Source organism: Canis lupus, chromosome 28 (assembly GCF_048164855.1).
Source record: "Canis lupus baileyi chromosome 28, mCanLup2.hap1, whole genome shotgun sequence".
NCBI lineage: Eukaryota > Metazoa > Chordata > Mammalia > Carnivora > Canidae > Canis > Canis lupus.
The window spans coordinates 14,152,614-14,176,780 of NC_132865.1; the positions used below are offsets into that span (position 1 = coordinate 14,152,614).

General features: G+C 36.7%; 2 long non-coding RNA genes and 1 pseudogene across 10 annotated transcripts in view; all 3 read left to right on the forward strand.

The window, feature by feature from the left end:
* The window catches only part of LOC140620213 (uncharacterized), a 179,580-nt gene that overhangs the window by 60,752 nt on the left and 94,661 nt on the right, over positions 1–24,167 (forward strand). The window lies entirely within an intron of this gene.
* Positions 1–24,167, forward strand: part of LOC140620212 (small ribosomal subunit protein uS13-like) — a 69,273-nt pseudogene that overhangs the window by 4,515 nt on the left and 40,591 nt on the right.
* Positions 8,185–24,167, forward strand: part of LOC140620214 (uncharacterized) — a 36,305-nt gene continuing 20,322 nt past the window's right edge. The window contains exons 1-2 of one of the 2 annotated variants that reach the window (XR_012019982.1): positions 8,185–9,820; positions 17,753–17,913. This is a non-coding gene — a long non-coding RNA (uncharacterized lncRNA). The remainder of the gene's footprint in view (positions 9,821–17,752; positions 17,914–24,167) is intronic. The other variant, XR_012019983.1, reaches the window with a different exon arrangement.

A 24,167-nucleotide genomic window follows, 5' to 3' on the forward strand; every position in this document is an offset into this window, starting at 1 on the left:
CAATGGAGAATTCTGTTAAGTAGGTACATGTCTAAGTCTGGGTCTCAGATTGCACATAATTTAAAAAACAGTTTTTGGGGTGGGGGTGGGGGTGGTGCCTGGCTGGTACAGCATGTGACTCTTGATCTCAGGGTCATGAGTTCAAACTCCACTTTGGGTGTGGCGCCTTCTTACAATAAAAATTTAAGTAAGTAAATAAATAATAAAATATAATTTTCCATACACAAATCACTTTTAGAAGTGATTGTTTCACCTTGGAAAATTGAAAATGTTGAGACACCCAAGCTACTTTTGCTGTAGGCTTATGTTGGAAATTATGACCCATCACGGATCACTTTGCATCCTTTGTTCAGGGCTATGGAAGAACAGTAAAGCTGGAAAATACTGATACTATAATCCCATAAGATCTAGGGAGACCAGAATACAGGACTAATTTTTTCAATGGAAACAGAACTAAAATGAACTGTAGAATTCTGCTCCTAGAGCAAGTGGGGTAATCTCAATTTAACCCTAGTGCACAGGACTTGGTAACTGATATTGTAACCTGGAGCATGAGAGTTCATTGGCATTGACATGACCCACAGTTTTACTGAGCAAACAATATGTGAAAAGTGGCCCACCACAGAACACACATGGGCTACTATTTGGTATTTGTAAGGAGGAGAACCAGGAGAGGATTCATGGAAGCCTAGACCACCACAGAAAACCTGAAGCTAACTGGGAGCTTGCATCTGCTCCTAGGCCACCAGGGCAAAGAGCTGTGAGGAATAAAGCTGTCCTTTTTGGCAAATAATACACTGTATCTTGTAAAGTCTCAGTGACAGGGATGCAAACAGCAGCTGGACTTGCCGGTAGTACCATTCAGCCAGGAAGTACAGTGAATACACAAAATCCAAAATGATTTCCATAGGTTGATCAGTTACACTTAACATTAGAATTGATTAATTTTTAAAAACCACACCACGAATAACAACAGCAAAACAAACAAAACCCTGCAAGTACAGATGAGAAAGATGTGGTCAAGTAGAAGCACATGTAAAAAAGACTGAGGAGTTTTGATTATCTCAGTATGAGTCAGCCGTGTACAATGAGGGTGCTGAAAAAAGTTAACATGGATTTGAGCTACGTTCAGAGTATTGAGGATTCGGGGCGGGGGGACAGTTCTTTCCCACAGTATGTTGATAAAAGTGGGATTCTGTGTTTAAATTACATACATGGAACATTTAGTAAATGCTCACTATCAATCAGGTTATGGGCTAAATGTTTCACATGATCCTCTTAATTCCACACAACAAGACTTGGGTCATGTCCTGTTACTGTCTCCCTCCCATCCAGCACGTGTAGATAAGGGCATCATCCCTCCATGGCATTGGACCTATATGTAATCTGGCTAGGGGCAGGTCTAACTCTTAGCTGGGAGCAGATTACCAAAAGCTTGCTATTGGAAAACAGCAGGCCAGTCTTTGGCCATACCACCCTGAATGCTTCAGATGTCATCTGAAAGACAGCAGGCCTGAAGGACACCGGGAGCTGGGTTGAGAGGATCTAGGAAATCTAGCACATGAGAAACTGCTGGAAGAACAAACACTGTTCAAAAAAAAAAGAGAAAGAAATAGTTGAAGCACGTGAGTCAGAGAAGAGGAGTGAGATCACGCAGCACAGCCCCAGGAGGCAAAATAGAAGCAGCTAGGTAAAAGAACACGGAGGTGAATCGGTCTACTTTAAGATAAATTTTCTGTATAAAATAATCATGGATATCTAAAAATGGAACTGAGTGCCCACCTCTTCAGGGACTCTAGCAGGAAGAAAATGACCATCTAACGGGAAAAGGCCTCTGGACCCTCAATACAAAAGTAGCTAATGGTGTGAAATTGCCCCTTTCCCACTGCTTGCACAGAGCCCAGTTTTTTAAACAGTGAAAATATGTCTACATGACAATATTCTATAATCTGGTGCTTTATCTGGTGAAGAGAAAAGCTCAGGTCAGGTCTTAAACAGCAGGAAATACTAGTAGTAGTTGAGTATTGGAAAATTTAGTGATGGCAGAGAAAATGGAGAGCAAAGTATAATTTCTTTTCAGAAGAAAACAGGAAGTTAACAACTGATTTATAGCATCAAAATGAAGATCTTCTATCTCCTTTGTTGCTTTGATAAAAATGCTTTGATAAAGATATAATAAATGTATGACGTTGTAAAACAGTTTCTTAAAAGCAAAGTTAAGTAAGGGACTTCTACCAGCTTCTTCTAAAATAATTTAGCAGAGCCTTCACTTAATGATATATTAGGATAACATATAATGTCACACAGATTCTACAGATGGCCTTTGGCTCTCTTTGCCGTACTAATCCCAGAGCAAACAAAAACCTCATGATTAGCGGTAGTATTTCCACTTCTCAGCAAACTTTCTTGAAAGAATAGATATTGATAAGAACAGCACTTAACCATTTTACTGCCCATTGTAAATTAACAAAAGTAAATTAGCAATTAAAACTCAGAATTATTCATTGCAAGATTGGCAAGCATTCTTTTTCTAGTGGTGGGGTTCTTTTTTTCTTATCCTAGAAGTCTAATGGCAGCCAGGTAGTATTATTCTAACTATCAATGTAAACTAATAATGAAATTAATCTTTCATATATTCTTTCATGTATATTTGTTTAGAAGTCAGAACAATTCTGTTAGTTATAAAGTTTTTTGTGATTCCAAGTTCAGGCTCAAAGCAAGGATAACCTTGCACTTAAATATGAGAAGAATGAGAATTTGGTTTGTAACTAGTCTGGTTCCATTTCTTTTTGTTAGACCTCAGCAGTCTCTTCCTCACTGGCTTCTGTTATTGTGTGCTCAACACCCCACCCTCCACAAAGCAGAGAGGGATATCTGCCTAACTGACCAAGGATTGTCATTTCTCTTTGGATAAAATCCAGACTCCATCCCAAGGTTTAAGGCTGTGAATCTCAGCTCATGCCACTTTTCCTTTGATCATCATGCCCCAACCACACAGTTTTTTCAAGTCCTTGATAGTGCCTTCCTCTCCTACCCTACAGCCTTTAAATTTTCAGTTTCCTTTTACTCAAAGGAACCCCCATGGCCAAAGCCACCAGCCACTGCTTCTATCCCAATTACCCATTTATTTCCTTCACAACATTTATTTTTTAATATAAATTTATTTATTTATTTTAGAGAGTGAGAGCTCAAGGGGAGAGGCAGAGGGAGAGAGAATCTCTAGCAGACTCTGTTGAGTGAGGAGCCTGACATGGGGCTCAATCCCATGACCCTGAGGTCATGACTTGAACCAAAATCAAGAGTTGGATGTCCAACAGACTGAACCACTCAGGCGCCCCTCCTTCACACCATTTAGAGCAACTTATAAATGCCTGTATTTGTTTGTTGGGTTGTTTTTATCTGACCCCAACTAGAGAGGTAAGCAGGACTCATATTGCATGAAGGTCATGTTGAGAAGAGACTTGACCCCAAAAGAAATGCAGAATCAGTGAAAAGTTTTAAACAAGAGAGAGAGAGAAGAATGAAATTATATTTGCAGTGGCTCTGGAGCAGAACAATTTGAAGAGTGAAGTTTGGAGGGTAACAAGGGAGGGAGCCCCATCAGGGTACTGTTGGGGTAGTGTAAGCTGGGAATGGTTAACATGAACTAGGGTGGAAAGAGGTTGATGGGTTTAAGAGATAGTTAGCATATTGCATCAACAGACTAGAGATTTTATGTAGAGAGAAAGGAAGAAGGAAAAATCCAGATGATACCAGGTTTCTGGTTTGGGCAACTAAGTGGATGTTGCCTTTCCTGCCATGGGAACAGAGAATGAGGAGCACTCTTAGGAGTCAGTAGTCAGTAAAGTTTTCGTGGGATATACTGAGAGTGAGGAGAGAAGTGAGGGGGTAGCCCATTGAGAGTCAGAATCCCCCCGAATATATCCAGCTTAGAGATATACATATTCTATTTATATCTTTTAAAATATATAAACTAATATTTTTTATTAGTTGTAATGTCAACAAATGGCAGCCAAAAGAATATTATGCTAAGAGTATTAATACTTAGATCTAAGTTCATTGGGGATGTAAGAAAGCATAGTGGTTAAGAAGTATGGTCAAAGTCAGTAAGAGTCCCAGCTCTGCACTACTTATCCATGTACCCTGTGAAAGTTGCTCTGCCTTTTGGGGCATCAGTTTCTTTATCTGTCAAAGGCTATTCTTTGACCTACTCTTGGTGTTATGCAGAATAAATGCAACAATCTCTGCAAGATGTTTAGCGCATGCGAAGTGCTGCGTAATGTTAATTATCCTCAATATCACCATTACCCTTTACTTCAAAAACATCTTCCTGTACTTTATTTATAGGAGAGGAAGAAACTACTAGTCTACTCCATTATCTAAGGGCTATTAATTGCCTTTCAAGGTGATTCCAGCTTAGATACATAACATGATGTCATAGAGGGCTAATTTAACTCCATTCTGGGTTTTTTTTTTTTTTTAATTTTTACTTATTTATGATAGTCACACAGAGTGAGAGAGGCAGAGACATAGGCAGAGGGAGAAGCAGGCTCCATGCACCGGGAGCCCGACGTGGGATTCGATCCCGGGTCTCCAGGATCGCGCCCTGGGCCAAAGGCAGGCGCTAAACCACTGCGCCACCCAGGGATCCCTGGGTTTTTTTTTTTATGATATTTTTTGATAAAACTTGGGAGCAGAACTATAGACATTCTGACTAAATTTACACAGGTGTCCACAAAAGGCTATAGTGACTTCACAAGGCAAAATCACCACCCACCCCCGTAAGATATGTGAATGATGTTCCTAGCTCTAAGTATACAAACTTGAGTCACAACTGAGACACAATCAAAAGTGAAAAATGTAGTAATAGAAAGATTAGACATCTGTTTGTGACCGTGTTTGAAGGCTTTTTTCTAATAGATTTGTGGTACTGCATGAATGGGGGAGATAGCCTGCACTAGATGACATGACTACACAATTGGAATATTCTGCATCAAAGTGAATAAACTGTACAAACATTTATTCAGGCAACAGATGATACCGTTCTGAGAAAAGCTTCCCATTTTGTAGCTTTGCGCTATTGGAACACTATGAGTTATAATTAACTACTGATGTTCTTGTTAGTTCATTACTCACTCTATGTGGTGTTCTACCCTTCTCTCTCTCTTTTTTTTCCCCTCTCTTTTCTTTTTTTTATATACTGTTTTAGATATAAACCATACTTTTCTTCTCCTGGGCAAGAAAATAAAAAACTAGATAGCAGGAAGGAATGAGTATTTGATTGAGAAGACAAGTAACAGATTTAAAAATTAATGTTCTTATCAATTTTGTTCCTAACATTTTTCTGACATTTGGTAGAAATTTGAAGGTGCACATATATGACTGTCAGGAAATAGTTAAAAATTCATTTCCATTTGTTTAAGCAAGAAGAGTGGTTATCCAGTAAGTGGCAGCAAACAGCTTATAGATTCATCTCTTCTGATTTCCTAACTCTCAGATTCTTATGAATGAAGCAGAATCATTGATCGAGCAAACGGAAATAAACTTGAAAGTAGAGGATGCACATTATGACTCTCCTAAGAAGCAAATATGAATCTGTCACTGCCTCTTTTCCAAGAAGTTTTTCAGGGCAATAGAGTGTACTGATGCATGAGCCCTCAAATGACAGCATAAGGCATTTTATGCATGACTTAATTCTTTTTTCAGACATAAAGAACAGATTCTGATGATTTTCTGTGATCAATTTAAATTCATAACACTGCATCACCAACATTTAGGAACTGCAGAGTACTTGTTTAAAGGATAATGAAAAGTGCAAAATGCTATATGATTGTCATGGTCACTCCATGTCCCAGATTTTTTAGAATAGTCCTAATTGCAAAGATTCTCTCTTGTTATCCTTTAATTTACTCCTTTTTTTTTTTTTTTATCAGACTGTGCATTCCGGTTTGGAAAATATGTCTTTAAAAAGTCCACTGTTGTTCTTAGGTAGATTTAATATTTTTCCAGGACCAAGAACTTGTTTTTAAAATATTACATAAATTTTTTAGAATTATATAAAGCAAAGTAAATTGCATTCTTACAAATTATGGGAAAGCAGCCTGAATAGCTTGGCTCTTGGCATAGACTGATTACTTTAGCAATTTTCATGTTATTGCAGTGTTATTAATACACTGGGATTTTATGAATGCCAATTCCACAAGCACAACATGTAGGCACATGGAAGTATATTTTTAAAGATTTTATTTATCTGAGAGAGAGAGAGAAAGATCAAGGAGAGAGGCAGAGAGAGAATCGTAAGCAGACTCCGAGCTGAGTGCAGAGCCCAACACAAGGCTCAGTATCCCAACCCTAAGATCGTGACCTGAGCTGAAACCAAGAGTTGGACACCCAACTGACTGAGCCACCCAGGTGCTCCAGAAGTATTTTGTAAGGACATCTAAGAAGTACCCTTTTAGTTTAACTCAATTCTTGTTGCTGTTTCTTAGAATCTGAAAGAAAATTTTAAGTTCTAGAATGTACATGATACAAAGTTGCTAATCAGAAACAATATATTTAGACTACTCTTCATTCTAATGGCCACAAGATGCCCTGGAAAAATGCCTTTACACCAGAAAGGGTCACAATTTTTATGATAATTTTAATATAAAATTCCTATATTGCTGAAAACTGAGTTGGATTAAAAGTGAACCTCCAGATAGCCTCTGTAGAAATGCAAGCTATGAAACAATTTGAAAAGTGTATCAATTTCAAAATGCTTTTAAGTGAATTTTGAAAAGAGGTGGTTTAGCATACAGAAATGCTACTTCCTTATTTACATTAAACTTACCAAAGAATTCAAAGCTTGTTAAGTATATTCTGCATAGACAGTCAATATGGTATGCTTTGCAAGTAATGTTGTTTGCGGATATTGTTTTAAGGATCATCCATTGTGGTTTTTAATTATTGTTCAAAACTAATACTTACTTGTCATTAAGTACTTTGCATCATCATTTGTCTGACACCTGCAACCTAACTCACTTTCCTACTTATTCTGTGTAAACTGGCTTACTACACAAAATGTCTCCATTCCATTCATCCTTTTTATGCTCTCAAGACTGAGGGCTTATTAGGATGACATGGTTTGTAAACTGAAGAGGTCGAAGCTGCCAGATGATGGGCTGGAATGTTGTTCCCTTACCAGAACTCTTCCTTCCCTTCAAGGCAAGGGGAAGATCCAGAGACATTTTCAGTGATTTTGTAAAGTTTCATCCTTATTTAGCTCAACAAAAATACAATGCTCATAATGGTAAAGTGGAAAGACCAGGGATTTTATAGTCCTACAAATCAGGGTTTGAGCTCCTGTTCTGTTACTTACTGCTTATGAACTATATTCAAGGTAACTCTGAGACTCAGTAGTGACATCTATAAATGGGGACAATACTAAGCTCATACAATTTTTCTTTTTTTCAAGATTTATTTATTCATGAAGACACAGACTGAGAGAGAGAGGCAGAGACATAGGCAGAGGGAGAAGCAGGCTCCTCACAGGGAGCCTGATGCAGGACTTGATCCCAGATCCCAGGGTAGTGACCTGAGCTGAAGGCAGGCTCCCAACCACTGAGCCACCCAGGTGTCCCCAAGCTTTAGTACCTGGCTCATAGTAGGCTCTGGATAAATGTTAGCTAATTTGTTTTAAAAAATTATTATAAGCAGATGAAATACAACATAAAAGGGAATATTGAAGTAAGGCATCTTTTGTGCCCACACAGTATGTTACAATTGGAAAAGTATGGGATTTAGTGGCCAACCTGTCTTCATCAGATTTCCCAATCAACTGAGCATCATTTTTCTGATCTGTGAAAATAAGGGTGATTATTACTGCCTCATGGAGTTATTGTAGTATAGTTAGTAGTATAGTTAGGCTCAAGGTGTCTATATAATAGATCTTAGTTCCCTTTTTCTTCCTTATCCTTTAATACTCTTTTTATAGCATATTTTCTGCCCACTCCTTTTTGGACAGAGACCAACATATAATTTAATATCACTCTCATAATGTTTGCAGAATAAGAGAGTGGAAATCAAACTTGAACCAATTTAGATTCTTGCTTATATTTCCAGTAGGAGAAATATATTTATATTGACAGTAACATATCTATATTACCTGTGGGTCTACACTCCTAGGCAGATGAACTGAGGACCGTAATATGAATGAGTCAAAGATGCCCATAAGCTCCATAATTTCTGATTTGCAGCTGTTCTGATTTGCTGATTGCAGCTCATTCATTCAACTTATATTTACTAACTGCCTACTATGTACAGGCATTGTACTAAGAGCTAGTTATGCAACTATGAATAGAACAGTATTTACCAAGAGAGGCATATGAGACAAATTATTATAGCAAATTATTATAGCAATATACATATATTTATATATATTCCATTTATTTATTTAAGAACCATTTGTTGAGTTCCTATGGAATATTGGGCACCCATCTAGTGCCTTGGATACAACAGGAAAGAAGAGAGATCTAGTCCTTGAATCCATCAAGTTTATAATTTATTGGGGAAGACACATGATTACTCAAGTGGTAGCAATAAAGGGTTCTAATAGCAGAAGTATGGAGATCTATGAGGGAACTTAAGCTAGTGTATAATCAAGCAAACCTTCTGAAGGAAGTAATGCTTAAGCTGAGAACTGGAAGACAGATAGCAGTGAGGCAGATAAAGAAAGAGGGATGGAGAAAGAAAGTTCCAGGTAGAGGTAATAGTGCATGGGGAAGGCCCAGGGGCCATAAGGAGTTTGGCATATCTAAGGACCTGACAAAAGTCAGATTTGACTAGACAGAGAATGTGAAAGAAGGGTTAGATACAGGTATTATGAAAGCACAGAAGATGCACTTAGCTATGCCCACAATGTCGGCGAAGGATGCCAAGAAGGGAGAGAATTAGAACTGAAGCATTTTTACCAGCAGAACAAAGGAAGGTGTGGGCATGTCTCAGAGAGGGGTATTAAATGCCCAAAGATGAGAATGAGACCACCACATTCTGGAACTGTAGCTCACAATTGTGGTTTAAATGAGCATGGATAGTGTGGAAAGTGATGGGAAAAGACAGAGAGGGGTCAAATCATTAGGGACTTTGTTTTAGGGAAGTTGGACAGGATGCTATAAACTAGGATGAGGTTCCGGAGGATAATTTTAAGGAGAGAGACAGATGTGCAGAGAATTGTGTGCCTGGGAATGTAATAAGAAGGGTGAGTTGCAGGGTAGGCCAGACCAGATATAAGACCAAATGGGAGGTTAGTGCCATCATTCAGGCAGGATATAATGATGGTATAAGAAGATGGGGAAGTGGCAGGCTGGGGGTAGTATTCAGATTGTTTATGTAATGTTAGCAGATCTTGATCACTGATTATATGAAGAGATGATAAGCAGGTGAGATCAGGCATGGCTTTAATCATGACGCCAGTGAAGAGATAACTGTGGAAGGAAGGTGATTTTGGAGAAAAGATAGATTTTTGCAGTTAAGGAGATAGTGAACTAAGGTGTCCATGGGACATCCAAGTATGAACAGTCTGCAGTCAGAGGTATATGTTGGTCTGGAACTCAGAAGTCTGGATGTGGATTTGGGTGTCAGTGACAGTAAGTGACTGTCTTTTGCCCTCTCTCTCTCAAATAAAATCTTTTTTTTTAAATGTTCATAATTAGTAGCCCTTCTTTTTTTTCCAACTGGTTGAGGAGAGCTGCTGATCTGATCCAAAGAGGGCATGGATTGAAGAGAGCAACAGAAATGTAGAATGACTAATGCAAAGGGAAAATGGAGAGGAAATTGCCTAAAGGTCAGTTTTAAATGATTGAAATTAGACCTGTATTCTTCTTCTTCTTTTTTTTTTTTTTAAGATTTATTGATTTATTGATTTGAGAGAGAGCAAGCACAAGGAGAGGGAAGAAGGAGAGGGAGAGGGAGAAGCAGCCTCCCCACTGAGCACAGAGCCCAATGCGGAGCTCCATCTCAGGACCCCAGGATCATTCTCTCAGCTGAAAGCAGACCCTTAACAAATTGAGCCAGCCATGTGGCCTCTTGTTATTTTTAATCGTGGTACAAGCAGACAACGTTCTTAAGCAGATAGTGGGACAAAGTGGTTAGAAATCTGGGCTGCACATGATTTTTCTGGACAACAATACAAATTGGGAAGCATAGCATTATTTACAGAAGTACCATGCAACGCATCCCATAGGTTAGTAGCTGTTGTGCCACCACAGAGGATGCAGTGCTCACTGAGCTGTAGGTAGACAATAATTATATAAACTCTGCGATGTTTATTGTCAGGATGCCCTGGGAGCTCTAAAAGACTCACAGGTTTGCAAATGTAATAAGGTTAGACCCCTCCAGAGAGCCATCACACAGTAACTTGGAAGGGCACACATATTTTCAAAATTAATTTTTAGGTCAGAGCAAGAGATAATGGGCGTGACCTAAAGTGTTAATATGGCAGGAATTGCCTGTGTCTGTTTTAAGGACATCATCTAACCCATCCAACCAGGCTCCTTCAATAATTAATTCTATTCCTGGGAGAGACTTGAAAATCCTGGTGAATGTGTATGGCTACTCCAGCCTAGAGAGGTTGGTTTACTCAGTGACAGGATTTATTGGATTTTAAGATGTTTTCCTTTTTGTGATTTTTCTGACCCAGAAATATGCTTTTTATTTTAGCAGCTCTCAAAACAGCTGAATAAATGACAGTCTCCAAACAATCACCGTTAACTGTAAATCAAAATGTTATGTTTCCTCAGTTATGCTAAGATTCTTCAGTTTGTTTTCCTTCTATCACCAATGAAGTATAATCCACCACCAGAATGATGATTAAAGGCATTCTACCAAAAATATTTACTCCTTCCTGTGGCAAACACTTGTCATCTCCAACTTAAGTTGAACAGCCCTTGCTTAAGTGTCATTATGCTTGCTTCATGAAATACAGGCATCTGGAATTTATTCTCTTATTCTCTTTCTAATTATAGCTTAATTTATTAACTACACATTTTTAAAATGGTTATTCTTAGTAGCTTTCACCATTACAAAATATACTAGAAGTATTCATTTCAAAATAGTATTGTTTTACTCTTCTGAGGGGCAGATATCACACTTATTTTATATAATCTTTCTACATATACACAACTGTATAATTTCTAAAGTTATGTTTTCTAAAATCACCTCCCTACCCCAGCATCCCCCATCTCAATTAAAAAAAAAAAAAATCTCACCCTCTCATGGCAGTCTCTGCTACATGGCAGACCTTGTGATGACCTTTAGAACTGGAAGTGACCTTGGAGATAATTTTTTTTGACCTTGGAGATAATTAGTTCAATGGTCATCAACTTTGCAGCATATAAGAATCTCTTTAAGGTGCCTGTTTGAAGAGTGGGTTTGGAGACTCCAGTCCCAGAAATTCTGATTCAGTAGCTCTAGCGGTAGAGCCTAGGAATGTATTTTTTTTAAAAAAGCACCCCAAATAGTTTTGACCCCATAGATTACACATTTAAAAACCCTAATTGCTCTAAACTCTTCTTTTTAAAAAATTATTTATTTATTTATTTATTTATTTATTTATTTATTTATTTATTTAAGAGAGAGGCACGTGCATGAGCAAGAGTGTCAGGGGAGGGACAGAGGGAGAGGAAGAAACAGGCTCCCTGCTGAGCAGGGAGCCCTACAAGGGGCTCAATCCCAGGACCCCAGATCATGACCTGAGCCAAAGGCAGACACTTAACCAACTGAGCCACCCAGGCACCTCTCCTCCTAATTCTTCTATAGTAAGGATGCTGAGAGTAGAAGATAAGGCTTGCCCATGATCTTTGGTGATCTGATTCATATAATTTATCATCAAAGTGTTTCCACAGCTGTTCTTGACATCCCTCTACTTTTATTCTAAAAGAACAGGAATCAGAACATGGTTGCCTTCTTATGAAGTTTCCATTCTTGCCTTAAGGGGTGAGGGTGGGGTTGGAAATTTTTGAAAAAATGCTATTGCTCTACAAAGTAATCAAATGTTGGTATCATCAAAAAGCAACAACCATATGGGGCACCTAAGTGACTTAGTCGGTTAAGCATCTGCCTTCAGTTCAATTCATGATCTCGGGATCCTGGGATCCAGCCCTACATCAGGCTCCCTGCTCAGTGGGGAGTCTGTTTCTCCCTTTCCCTTTGCCCCTCCTCCTGCTCTTGCATGAGCTCATTCTCTCTGTCTCTTTCTCTCTCTAATAAATAAATAAAATATATTTTTTTTAAAAAGCAGCATCTTAAATGTATAATGTATGTTTTCATGTGGCCCTTTAACAATATTTGTGGAGAGAGGGTAGACACTGCATGAATGAATTAGTACATGTGAATAAATGAATGAGTAAGCCAATGAGTTCTGCCCAAAAACAGGATGGAAAAGGTTCAGGTAGAGGGCTGACTGTCTCAGGGTACCTGAAAAGACCCTATTTTACTCCCCAATAGTCAAAACCTCTGTCGGGTGGCAGGAGGAGAATTCATCTCTAGAAAAGGAAAAGCTTCCTTAGTACAATTCTATTATCTTATTAGCTTTCTCTTTTATTATTTGTAAATAGTTGAAAAGTACTTGCAGATTTCAGTAGTTAAGGTATAGTATTGGGTTATAATTTAAAGGTTTTATTTAGGTTATGTTTAGAAAAGAGTTTCTCTTCCTTTTTTTTCTTACCTTCTGTGGGAGGTGGAGAAGGTATCACTGTGGGAGTTTTTCACTCTTTTTAACTAGTTGACTTTTGCTGATGAAGAGGTTACTTCAGTTTGTTTGGCTTTTTGATCTATCATGTTATTCATCTTTAGTTTTGCTTCTAGTCAAAATGGAAAGCAATTGTAGTTTGTCTTCCTTTAATGCTGGGAGATGACAGGAAGCTGGGTTTTATTTGTTTTTCTCTTTGAAGTGATACAGCTGAGTGAGCAGACGTAAGTGTTTCATTTTAACCAGCAATTTTGCTTAACCTCATAGAAATAGCTACTTCATTGAGAACTGATGGCCTGCTGGGCTTGGCTTCTGCAAAAATTATCAGAGGAGAACATGGAAAGGTAATAGGTGGTTCCAGAAAATACTGGAGGAAGCACACCAGTGACCAGAAATCCAGTTTGATTACATAGTTATAAAACAAAGCAGACCTAATCAGACCATGCTCTGTGGGCCATATGGGCACAAGGCCTCCTCCCTATGGTCTTTAATCCTAATTTACATTCTCTACAACCAAAAATGAAAGAGACGACATGAACAAAAATAAAATAACTCCTCAGAGACTTTGTGAAGACTGCTCCAGGCAACAGCATATCTATTAAAAGCGACAGCCTCTATGGCATTGAGAACCAAGAGCAGCACCAGGATGGAGTGGGGCAGAAGAGAGTACTCTCCAAATGGAGAGTCCAAGCCAGAATTGATCACAATCAGCATTTTTATGTAAAATCTTCACATTTTTTATGTTGACTCTTTCTTCCCCCACCTCCAAGGCTCCTCCTGGACTGCAACTAAGTCTACATTTCTTTTTTTTTTTTTTTTTTTAAGTCTACATTTCTAAAGCCAAAGCCTTTGCCTCCTGGAGTCTAGCTAGAGTCTATACTCCATTTTGTAAATAAATTCTGGGTCTCTCCCAGATTTCCATATCAGTCTATGGAATACACTTAAGAAAATATTTCTGATATAAGAATTGTATTTAATTTTCTATAAAACAGGATATAGAAGGGATCTCTTGGGAATAGAGTGGTGGAGGGAGGGGAAGCAAAGTCCTTGTTTGTATATTATCCTAAGCTTAACAACAAAGGAACTCAAACATTTCCATTTACAATATTGATATTAAAAATGGGTATTAGGAAAGATACCTTCTTTCTCTACCTTAGTAAACTTTCTAAAATGCAGTCCTTAGGGCACTATCCTACTTGTTGCCTGTCAGTAGTTGTCTGTCTATAACTTCCTGTTGCTCTACAAAGCTAAATCTGACCTCTTTAGCACAGCGTTCAAGATCCTTTTGTGTACAAGTATCTTTCTAGTCTCATCTTCGCTATTCTTGTTTGCACTTATCTAATTGAGCTAATACTTATGTATAATGAAATGCATAAGACTTAAGTGTACAAAGAGTTCTGAAAAATGTAGATACTTGTGTAACCAACCTCTCCCTGTCAAGGTAGAGGACATTCCTTTTTTTTTTTTTTTTGTATATTTTTTATTTGTAGTTCGATTTGCCAACATATAGTATAACACCCAGTGCTCATCCTGTCAATTGCCCCCCTCAGTGCCTGTCACCTAGTCACATCGTCCCCCCACCCACCTCCTCTTCCACTACCCCTTGTTTATTTCCCAGAGTTAGGAGTCTCTCATGTTGTGTCACCCTCTCTGATATTTCCCACTCATTTTCTCTCCTTTTCCCCTATAATCCCTTTCACTATTTTTTATAGGTAGAGAATATTCCATCACCTCACAAGTATCCTTTGTGTTGCCTTCTGGTTGATGCCCACTACTCTAATTCTCTGATTTGTATCTCCATAGATTATCTTTGCCTCTTCTTGCATTTCCTGTAAGTGCAATCATATCCTGTATACTTAATTGTACCTGACTTCCATTTTCTTCTGTGTATCAATTGTTCATTTTTCTAAATTGGGAAGAAGTACATATCACATTGTATAAATGTATCACAAGTTGTTTATCCTTTCTTCTTTAGATGGGCCTTGGTTGTTTCCATGTTTTGGCTATCATGGATACAGCTGCTAGGGACATTCTCATGCAAGTCTTTTAGTGGGCATTTGTTTTTACTCCAATTGGGTAAACAAACACCTAGGAGTAGAATATCTAGGTTTCTTTTGTAAGGAATTACCAAGTAGTTTTTCAAAATGTTTGCACCATTTCAATGCCCATCCACAATGGGTGAGATGTCCAGTTATTCTACATCCTCACTAGTACTTGGTTTCAGTTTTTAAAATTTTACCCGACGGGATATAATGGAATCTGTTTGTGGTTTTATTTTGCTTTTCTCTGATGACTAATAATGTTGAACATCTTTTCATTTGCTTTTTGATGATTTGTAATCTTCTGTGAAGTGCCTGTTCCAGTTTTGAGTGTATATTGGGTTGTCTTTTTATTATTGGTTTGTAATTCTTTATATGTTCTGGATATAAGACTCTTGATAGTCTTGTGTTGTTGCCGTTTCATTTACTAATGGTATTTTATGATGAGCAAAATTTCAAACTTTAAATTTTTTATAAAGTTAATCCATTTCCTTTTATGTTGAGTCCTTTCTTGGCACATTTTCTTTAAAAATCTGCCTACTGAAGTTTGCTAAATATTTTCCTATATTTTCTTCTGGAAACTCTCTATAGTTTGAGCTTTTAGTCCAAGACTCATCTTGAATTAATTTCAGTATATAATGTGACATAGGGACCATACTTCCAATTTTTTTTTTTTTACAAATTTATTCAGTTATCCCCAGCATAATTTGTTGAGAAGATATTCTCCCATTGAAAAAGTACATTTATAAAAATCTTTTGACCATGTAAGTGTGGGTCTGTTTCTGGACTCTATTCTGTTTCACTGATCTATGAAACTATCCTTGTCTGTGCCAATACCACACTGTGTTGATTACTGCCATATATTGTAATCTTATATTAAGTCTTGAAGTACAATTATGTGAGTCCTCCAACATTGTTCTTTGCTCTCAAGATTACTTTGGCTATTTTAGATCTTTGGCGTATCCATTTAAACTGTAGAACAATTTTACAATAACAACAATGTCAATTTTACAATAAAGCCTTTTCTTTTGGGTTTGTGACTAGGAATGCATGGAGTCTAAAGATCAGTTTGGGGAGAACTGACATTTTAAACCATATTGAGTCATTCAATTCAACAATAATATTTATCTTTCCATGTATTTAGTTCTTTAACTTCTCTCAGCAATGTTTTATAGTCTTCATTGTATAGGTCTTGTCCATAGTTGTTAAATTTATCCTTAAGTATTTAATATACTTTGATGCTATTATACAAGTTAATGCTACTATAAACAAAATTTTAAATATTTTCTTTTTTTTTATTTTTATTTATTTATGATAGTCACAGAGAGAGAGAGAGGTGCAGAGACACAGGCAGAGGGGGAAGCAGGCTCCATGCACCGGGAGCCCGATGTGGGATTCGATCCTGGGTCTCCAGGATCGCGCCCTGGGCCAAAGGCAGGCGCCAAACCGCTGCGCCACCCAGGGATCCCAGTATTTTCATTTTCCAATTGTCCACATAGTACATAGAAATAAATTGATTTTTGTATATTGACCACATATTGTACAACCTTGCTAAATTTATTTATCCTAATACCTTTTCGTAAACTCCTTAGGATTTTTTATGTGCATGATTATGTTACATATGAATAAAGACAGATTTTTTCTTTCATTTCTATCTATATTATGTCTTTTATTTCTTTTTCTTGTATTATTTTACTGACTAGGATATCTTATGTAATATTGAATAAAAGTGGTAAAATTGAACATTCTTCTTTGCTTTGTTCTCCATCTTAAGGGGAAAGAATTCAGTGTTTCAATAATAAGTATAACAGCTATAGATGCCCTTTATCAGACTCAGGAAATTGCTTTATATTAGTTTGCTAAGAATTTTTAATGAATAAATGTTAGAGTTTGTAAAACACTTTCTACATCTATTGAGATATGCATATAGTTTTTCTCCTTTATTCTGCTAACATAGTAGATTATACTGATTTTTTAAATGCATTCTCCTGGAGCAAACCCAACTGGGTCATGATATCTTTTCAATATATTTTTTAGATGTGATTTGTTTATTTTTTCTTAAGAATAGTTGCATCTGCATTCATGGGGAATATTCACTTGTCATTTTCTTTTCTTGTGAAGTCTTTGGCTTTATAGATGAATACTGGCCTCAGAAACAGAGTTGGAAAGTGTTCCTTCAATTCTCTATGTTGAGTTTGTGGTTTGGGATGGTTTTTTTTACCAAATGTTTAATAAAATTAACCAGAAATTGGGCACCTAGGTGTCTCTGTCCGTTAAGCATCTACCTTCAGCTCAAGATCCCAAGGTCCTGGGATTGAGCCCCATGTTAGGCTCCCTGCTGAGAGAAGAATCTGCTTCTCCCTTTCCCTCTCTGCAGGCCCCCACCCCCACCCCACCCTCCAGCTTGTGCTCTCTCTCACTCTCAAATAAATAAAGAACATCTTTAAGAAAAAGAACTAACCAGATATCATTGGGACCTGGAGTAGTCTTTTGGGGGGAGAGTGTTCTTTTGATATTTTTTTTTCTTTACAAAAATTTCATTGAAATTCATGTGGGAAGGTTTTTAATAATATATTGAATATCTTAGATATAGAATTGTACTGCTTTTTAAAATTTCTCCTTGTTTCAGTTTTTATAAATTGTGATTTTAAATAAAATTTTCCCTTTTATATAAATTGTTAATTTTTTGGAACTGCAGTGATATTCCCTCTTTTACATCTGATATTAGCAATTTGTATTTTCTTTCTTTTTTCTTGGTCAAACTTCCTATTAATTTTTTCAAAGAATCAACTTTGGCTTTGGTAATATTCTCTATTTTTGGTTACCTTTTTTAAGATTTCTGCTTTAATATCAATAGATTATTTCCTTTTTTCTATCTTTAATTTCCTTTGGTTTCCCTTGTTTCTTAATATAGAAACTTAGATCACTGATTTAAAACTTTAATTATCTTCTTTTTTTTTTCTTTTAATTTTATTTATTTATTCATCAGAGACACAGAGAGAGGCAGAGACATAGGCAGAGGGAGAAGCAGGCTCCTCACAGGGAACCAGATGTGGGACTCTATCTCTGGACCAGAATCATGCTCTGAATCAAAGGCAGACGCTCAACTGCTGAGCCACCCAGGCGTCCCTAAAACTTTTATCTTCTAATGTAAGCATTTCAAGCTACAAATTTTGTTCTAAACGCTGTTTTAACTATATAACACATTTTGTTACTTTGTGTTTTAATCATTTAGTTTAGAATAACTTTCAACATTCTTTGTGATTTCTTTTTTGAGCCAGGTGTTATTTAGAAGTGTGCTGTTTAATTTCCACATATTTGGAACTCTCTTAGATTTCTTGTCATTACTGATTTCTAATTAGCTTTGGGGTGAGGAATGTATGTAAGATTTCAGTCTTTTGAAATTGAGACTTATTTTATGGCCTAATATATGGTCTGTTTTGGTGCATATTCCATGTATGTGTATTCCCCATACAGAACACACACATGTTCTGTGGTTGTTGGAGGTAGTGGTCTATAAATGTCAGTCAGGTTAAGGTGGTTGATAGTGTTCATAAGATTCTCCATATCCTTTCAAATATTTTTGTTTATTCTATCAATTACTAAGAGGGTGGTGGTAACATCTCCAACTGTCATTGTTTGTTTCTTCTTTTAATTTATATATACTGAAGGTTTATCATTAGTTAATCCATACTTACGATTGTTATGTCTTCTTGCTAAATTGATCCTTTTATCATTTTGAAACGTCCTTCCTAATTTCTAGTGTTACTCCTTATGGTCTACTCTGTTTGGCATAATATAACCATACCAATTCTTATGCTCACAATTTTTTTTCCTAGCCTTTGACTTTCAACATGTCTGTGCTTTTAGACTTAAAGTGTATCTTCTATGAACAGTAGATGGTTGAGTCTTGCTTTTTAACCCAGTCTATAAATATCTTCCTGTTAATTGGAAGGTTTAGTCTGCTTACAAAATTTAATTATTGATAAGGTTGAGTTTAGGTTTTCAATTTTGCTACTTGTCTCTATCTGTCCCATCTGTTCTTTATATCCCTGTTCCACCTTTCCTGTCTTCTTTTGTGTTCATCAAATCATTTTTCAATATTTCATTTTCATTTTTCTGTTGGCTTAGCTATCTGTGCATTTTCTTCAGTTGTTGGATTACAAGACACATTTTTACCTTATTAGAATCTACTTTGAATTAACATAGTACCACTTCATGTAAAATATAAGCTTCTTGAAACAGTACAGTACCATTTACATTTATCTTTGCACTAGTTTGAATCTATATACATTATAAATCCCACAGAATGGCATTATAATCTCTTCTTTAAACAATAATGTCTTTTAAGGAAATTAAGAGAAGAAAATATATATGATATTTTCATTTGCCCACATAGTTCACATTTTTAGTGCTCTCAATTTTTTACTGAGGTCTAGATTTTCTCCTGGTAACATTTTATTCAAGCTTGAAGAATTTCCCATAGCATTTCTTATAATGAAGTCTGAATTTGAGTGGTATTTATACATGGATGTGGGGGCTTCTTTCCTCTACAGCTTCCTCATCTTTGAGATAATCTCTACAATTTCCAAATACTCTAGCACCTTGGAATTCTGTCTGCTGACATCTCAAGCCAAGTAGACTTGGAAAATATCCTAATAGAAATGCCATATAAACTTGAGTCTCACACAAGAGGTCCCATCTTTGAATGGTTTAATCCTTTTCAGGGTCTTCCTGCTTTTAGTTGCTCTCCAAAGTCTTCAGATAGTTGGTTTTAATATTCTGTGGAGAGTTTATAAATGTTATCTGTGGGAAGGCTAGTTTAATACAAGCTACTCTGCCACAAGAGGAACTTACTATTCACTTATTACTCTATAGTGGGGGGTCAGCAAACCTTTTTTCTTTTTTTGTAAAAGGCAGACTAATAAATATTTTAGGCTCTGTAACCCAAGAGGCAAAATTGAAGGTATTATGTACGTATTTATAGAGACATAAATGTCCACAAAAATTTATTAATGAAATTTAAAATGTAGTAATAATTAAGTATAATTTTGTCTACTAATGAGAAGAATGGAATTGGGGGGTAATAACATGTTGCTTGATTGGGGCTCAATATTAACATTCTCTATAATTAAAATTGATTGCAGTTTTTCACCTGTTGATGCTACTCTGTAATGAGATTTTATGGATTTTATCTTTGAAATGTCTTTTAACAGAGATAGATACTGCCAAATACTGTTATTAATCCATTAGCATACAATTTTAACTGAACATATTCATTGCTTAGAAGGCATTTACAGAATTCTCTTAGATTCTTTTCTTAATATTTGCCTTTCGACATGCCGTTACATTGTAAATTAATCACTTCTAATTGAAAGTTAGGTAGAAGCTCCTCAACTGCACAGTTAAATTGATTTTGAAATATGGAAATTTCCTTTGGATCTTGCATTGAGATGCAAAGAACGCTGCTGGTTTTAGAACTTGGAAGATATACCTTATGCAAATTTCTGTAGAAATGGAGATCTTCCTTCTTGTTTCATTTTTTATAACATAGGAAGTATATAAAGCAACTTGACATTTTTCATGATTTAAACAACATTGTCTTCAAAGTAACTCTTCCACAGTATAAGTTTCACGTAAGAGAATGGTTTTAACTAGTAATTTTGGTTCAATTTATTAATAAACATTTCAGATTCAAAGCAAATCTATTACAAAGCCACTTGGTGTTCAATAATAGTAGTTGAGGGTGGTTCTCATTCAGAAAAGAAAATTAGTCTTGTCCCTAAGCTTTAAAAAAATCACAATAAAACTTTACTGTTAAGATGTTGAACTGCTGTGTAATTAAGTTAGGATGTTTAGCTTCTATTTCTGACAGAAATTCATGAAACTGACAACTGTTAAGTCCTTGAAAGCAAATGAAGTTCACTACTGACATTACTGTTTAAATGACACACAACAGATTCACAAACTTTCTTCAAAATAGCTGCCAATGAACAATACAATGAACAACCTTACCATTTTACAAACTTTGTCATTCTTTCCAACTAAGCCTTTTTATGCTGCACACATATTTTTATGACTGTCAGCTGTAACACATCATGGTAGATTCCACTTCAGGTTGTACTGAATTAGCATTTTCTCAACTACTATCATGCCTCTTCTTTTCTGTGTATACTTTTCATAGAGGCTAATTCTTCAGTCACTTCAAACTTGACCTAGCTCCTTGAATAACCAATCATTAGGAATATGAGTAACATCTGTCAACTCATCAAAAGTCAAGGGAAACAATTCAAAATCATTTGCCTTATCTTTAAATTGGTTATTGACCTTCCTCTCCATGTCTTCAATTCCATAAGCAACTGCTCTCACAGAAAGGCTAAGTCTTAAACATGGTTTGTTTGTGTTTTTTTGTATGTATATATTTCTTCAAATGCTGGAATCAAGCACAATTTAATTAACCTGTATTGGTAAATGGCTTTCTGCTTGAGTAACAAATCACTTGGGAAGTTATTTTGATTGCAGCCTCATTTTCATTTTTTGCAGATATTTTGCTGTGATGAGATATTCTGTTTTAAATTAAAATTATCAATTTTTTTTCTGTTACTTTCCTATGAGTTGGAATGCTGAGAGGTTTAGCCTGGTGACATCAATGTATATTATATTCTTTTAGCACAACTATTGTGTGGTCCCGTAATAGATGCAGTGTTTTGCCACATAGTAACAAAATAATCCACATTCCACTTTGCTTTAAAACATAACATTTGAAACCTACTTTTCTCTTCTTTTCTTCTTTTTGACATGATAGGTATGCACTGGTAATAAACCTAAATGTTTTGGTATAATGATGTGTGTGGCACTCAAAAAGCTACAGAGTCAAAATTGCATCCTTGTTATTTACTGTACACTAAGCAGCAGTGAGAAGCAGTGAAATGCCATGTACATTCTCTGTTTGAAGCACTCAGCTCTGCAGGTGTGGTGCAAAGGCAACCATACACAATATACAAACAAATGAGTGTGTCTATGTTCCAAAAAGACTTTATTTTTGAATATGGAAATTTGAATCTCATATAGTTCTTATGTATCACAAACTATTCTTCTTTTAATTGTCTTTGAAACACTTCAAAGTGTTGTAAAACTCAGTTTTAGTTCACAGGCCATTTGGTATATTTGGTCTGTGGGTCATATTTTGCCAACCACTGTTCTATAGTAATCCTGAATCATTTAGTATTCCTTATCCTTTTCCGCATTATTCCCTACCTCCGTGCCTTTGCATATACTGTATCTTTCCCACTGGAATGCTCCTCATCTCTATATCTTACTTGTGTCATTTTCTAAGACACTGGTAAATTATAATCTGCTAGATTTTTTATATTGTTCAATAGCTGTACTTTTTGTGATTTTGCTATTGCAGAGCTAAGTCCAGAAAGAATGTATAAAAGAGTAAAAATCTGTTACTTCACTCTTACCTAAATCACATACAAACAACCAGTTGTTTTGTTTTGCTTTTAAGTAATTAATTAGAAATTGTCCTGAGAGGGTGTGTGAGGTTTTCAGGATCAGAGGAAAAGTCCAGAAAAATATAGTTTACACCAAAAGATTGTGATGAGGGTTAAACAAGATAGAGAATGAACATTCTAATCATAAAGAAGGCTGGTAATAAAACTAGGTTTCTTCTCTCTTTTTTCCTCTGAAAATGTTTGATTTTTAGAGCAAACTGGTAAAAGCATGTGTGTACTACCACACATAAAATTTAGCTTCTGGGCAGGAAATCTACATAGATTTTCTTATACCAGTATCATCTTTATCTACTAGTTAGATCTCTTTGTGATTCCGCTTCTATTTCTGTGAATAATGTATAATTTTCAAAATTATTTTTTTTTAAGATTTTATTTATTCATGAGAGAAAGAGAGAGAAAGAGAGGCAGAGACACAGGCAGAGGGAGAAGCAGGCTCTATGCAGGGAGCCCAATGTGGGACTCGATCCTGGGTCTCCAGGATCACACCCCGGGCCAAAGGCGGCACCAAACCACTGGGCCATCGGGGCTGCCCTAATTTTCAAAATTATTTATTGGAATGTTTTAAACACATGTAGAAAGAAAAGAAGGAACATTTCCTTTAAGACCCTCTTTGTATTATAAACCAATTTTGTCACAGATTTATGGCAGGCTGTAAAATATTGAGGTTTGCAAAGAACGTTGTTCAAGTTTTTGTTGTATTGTAAGAAGCTGGCTCTTGGACTGTCAACAGATCTTACAGCTCTCATGCTGTAGGATGAAGAACCAGGAAATTAAAAGGACCATGATTATTATTATGCCATGGGGCACTAAAAGCAATCTCATAGTATCCATGATAGGAAGGAGGATTTTTTTTGGCCAAAAACATAAAACAACAAAAAAAGCACCTCACATCCTCATAAAGAGAACAAGACTGAATTCTAGCTGGAGTAATAAAATTAAATTAGGTCAAGGGGCACTTTCCTCCTAAAGTCTTCCCTGATCTCACCTCACCCGTCTGCCTGCCAGAACATTACCACCTCTCTGTGCCTCCACCGTTACCATATACGTGGCTTGGGCAGACTACATTCAAAACATGACTACTCTCCTCTGCATTTCCTTTTTTACATTCCTGCCTCCCATTACTGCAGCAAGCCACAACTGGGTTTGAATCACAACTTCACCACCTAACTCTAATAACTGGAGCCATGTCTTACTTCTAACTCTGTGTACCCAGCAACTAGTGTAGGTGTAATAAATATCTGTGGAAGAGAGAAATAAAGGACTGGATGGATGGGATGAAAAAATAGGGGAAGACAGCTAAATGGACTCTCTTATGCTGATGGGCAGACCGTGTGTCTTCCACAGCACTTCTTACTATCGCAGCTGCTACCACACACACCCAGGTTTTAAACAATGTGTATTGCCAAGTTCTCACTGGAGAAAGGAAAATTCAACGTTCAGTTATGACAACTGACAATCCATGTTAGATAAAGGGTATTGTGAGGTGCCTGGGTGGCTCAGTTGGTTAAGTGTCTGCCTTTGGCTCAGGTCATGATCCCCTCATTCAGCTCCCTGGTCAGCAGAGAGTCTGCTTCTCCCTCTGCCCCTCAACCCCTCCTCATGCTCTCTTTCTCTCTTGCTCAGATAAATAAATAAAATCTTTTAAGTGTATTGTGAGAGAAGGCACCGGTCTAGACAGAGGGAGTTGTGTGTGTGTCTGTGTATGTTTTCATGACAGGTTCTCCACTGATTTTATAAACAAAGGAAAAAAAGATCAAGAACAATAGGGAGGGATAGACTGGAATCATAGTAAAAGAAGGGCACTTACAACTATTGTTAAACATTGTGTTAAAAAAGGCAAATCTCCAGGTCGCCTGGGTGGCTTATTTGGTTAAGTGTCCAACTCTT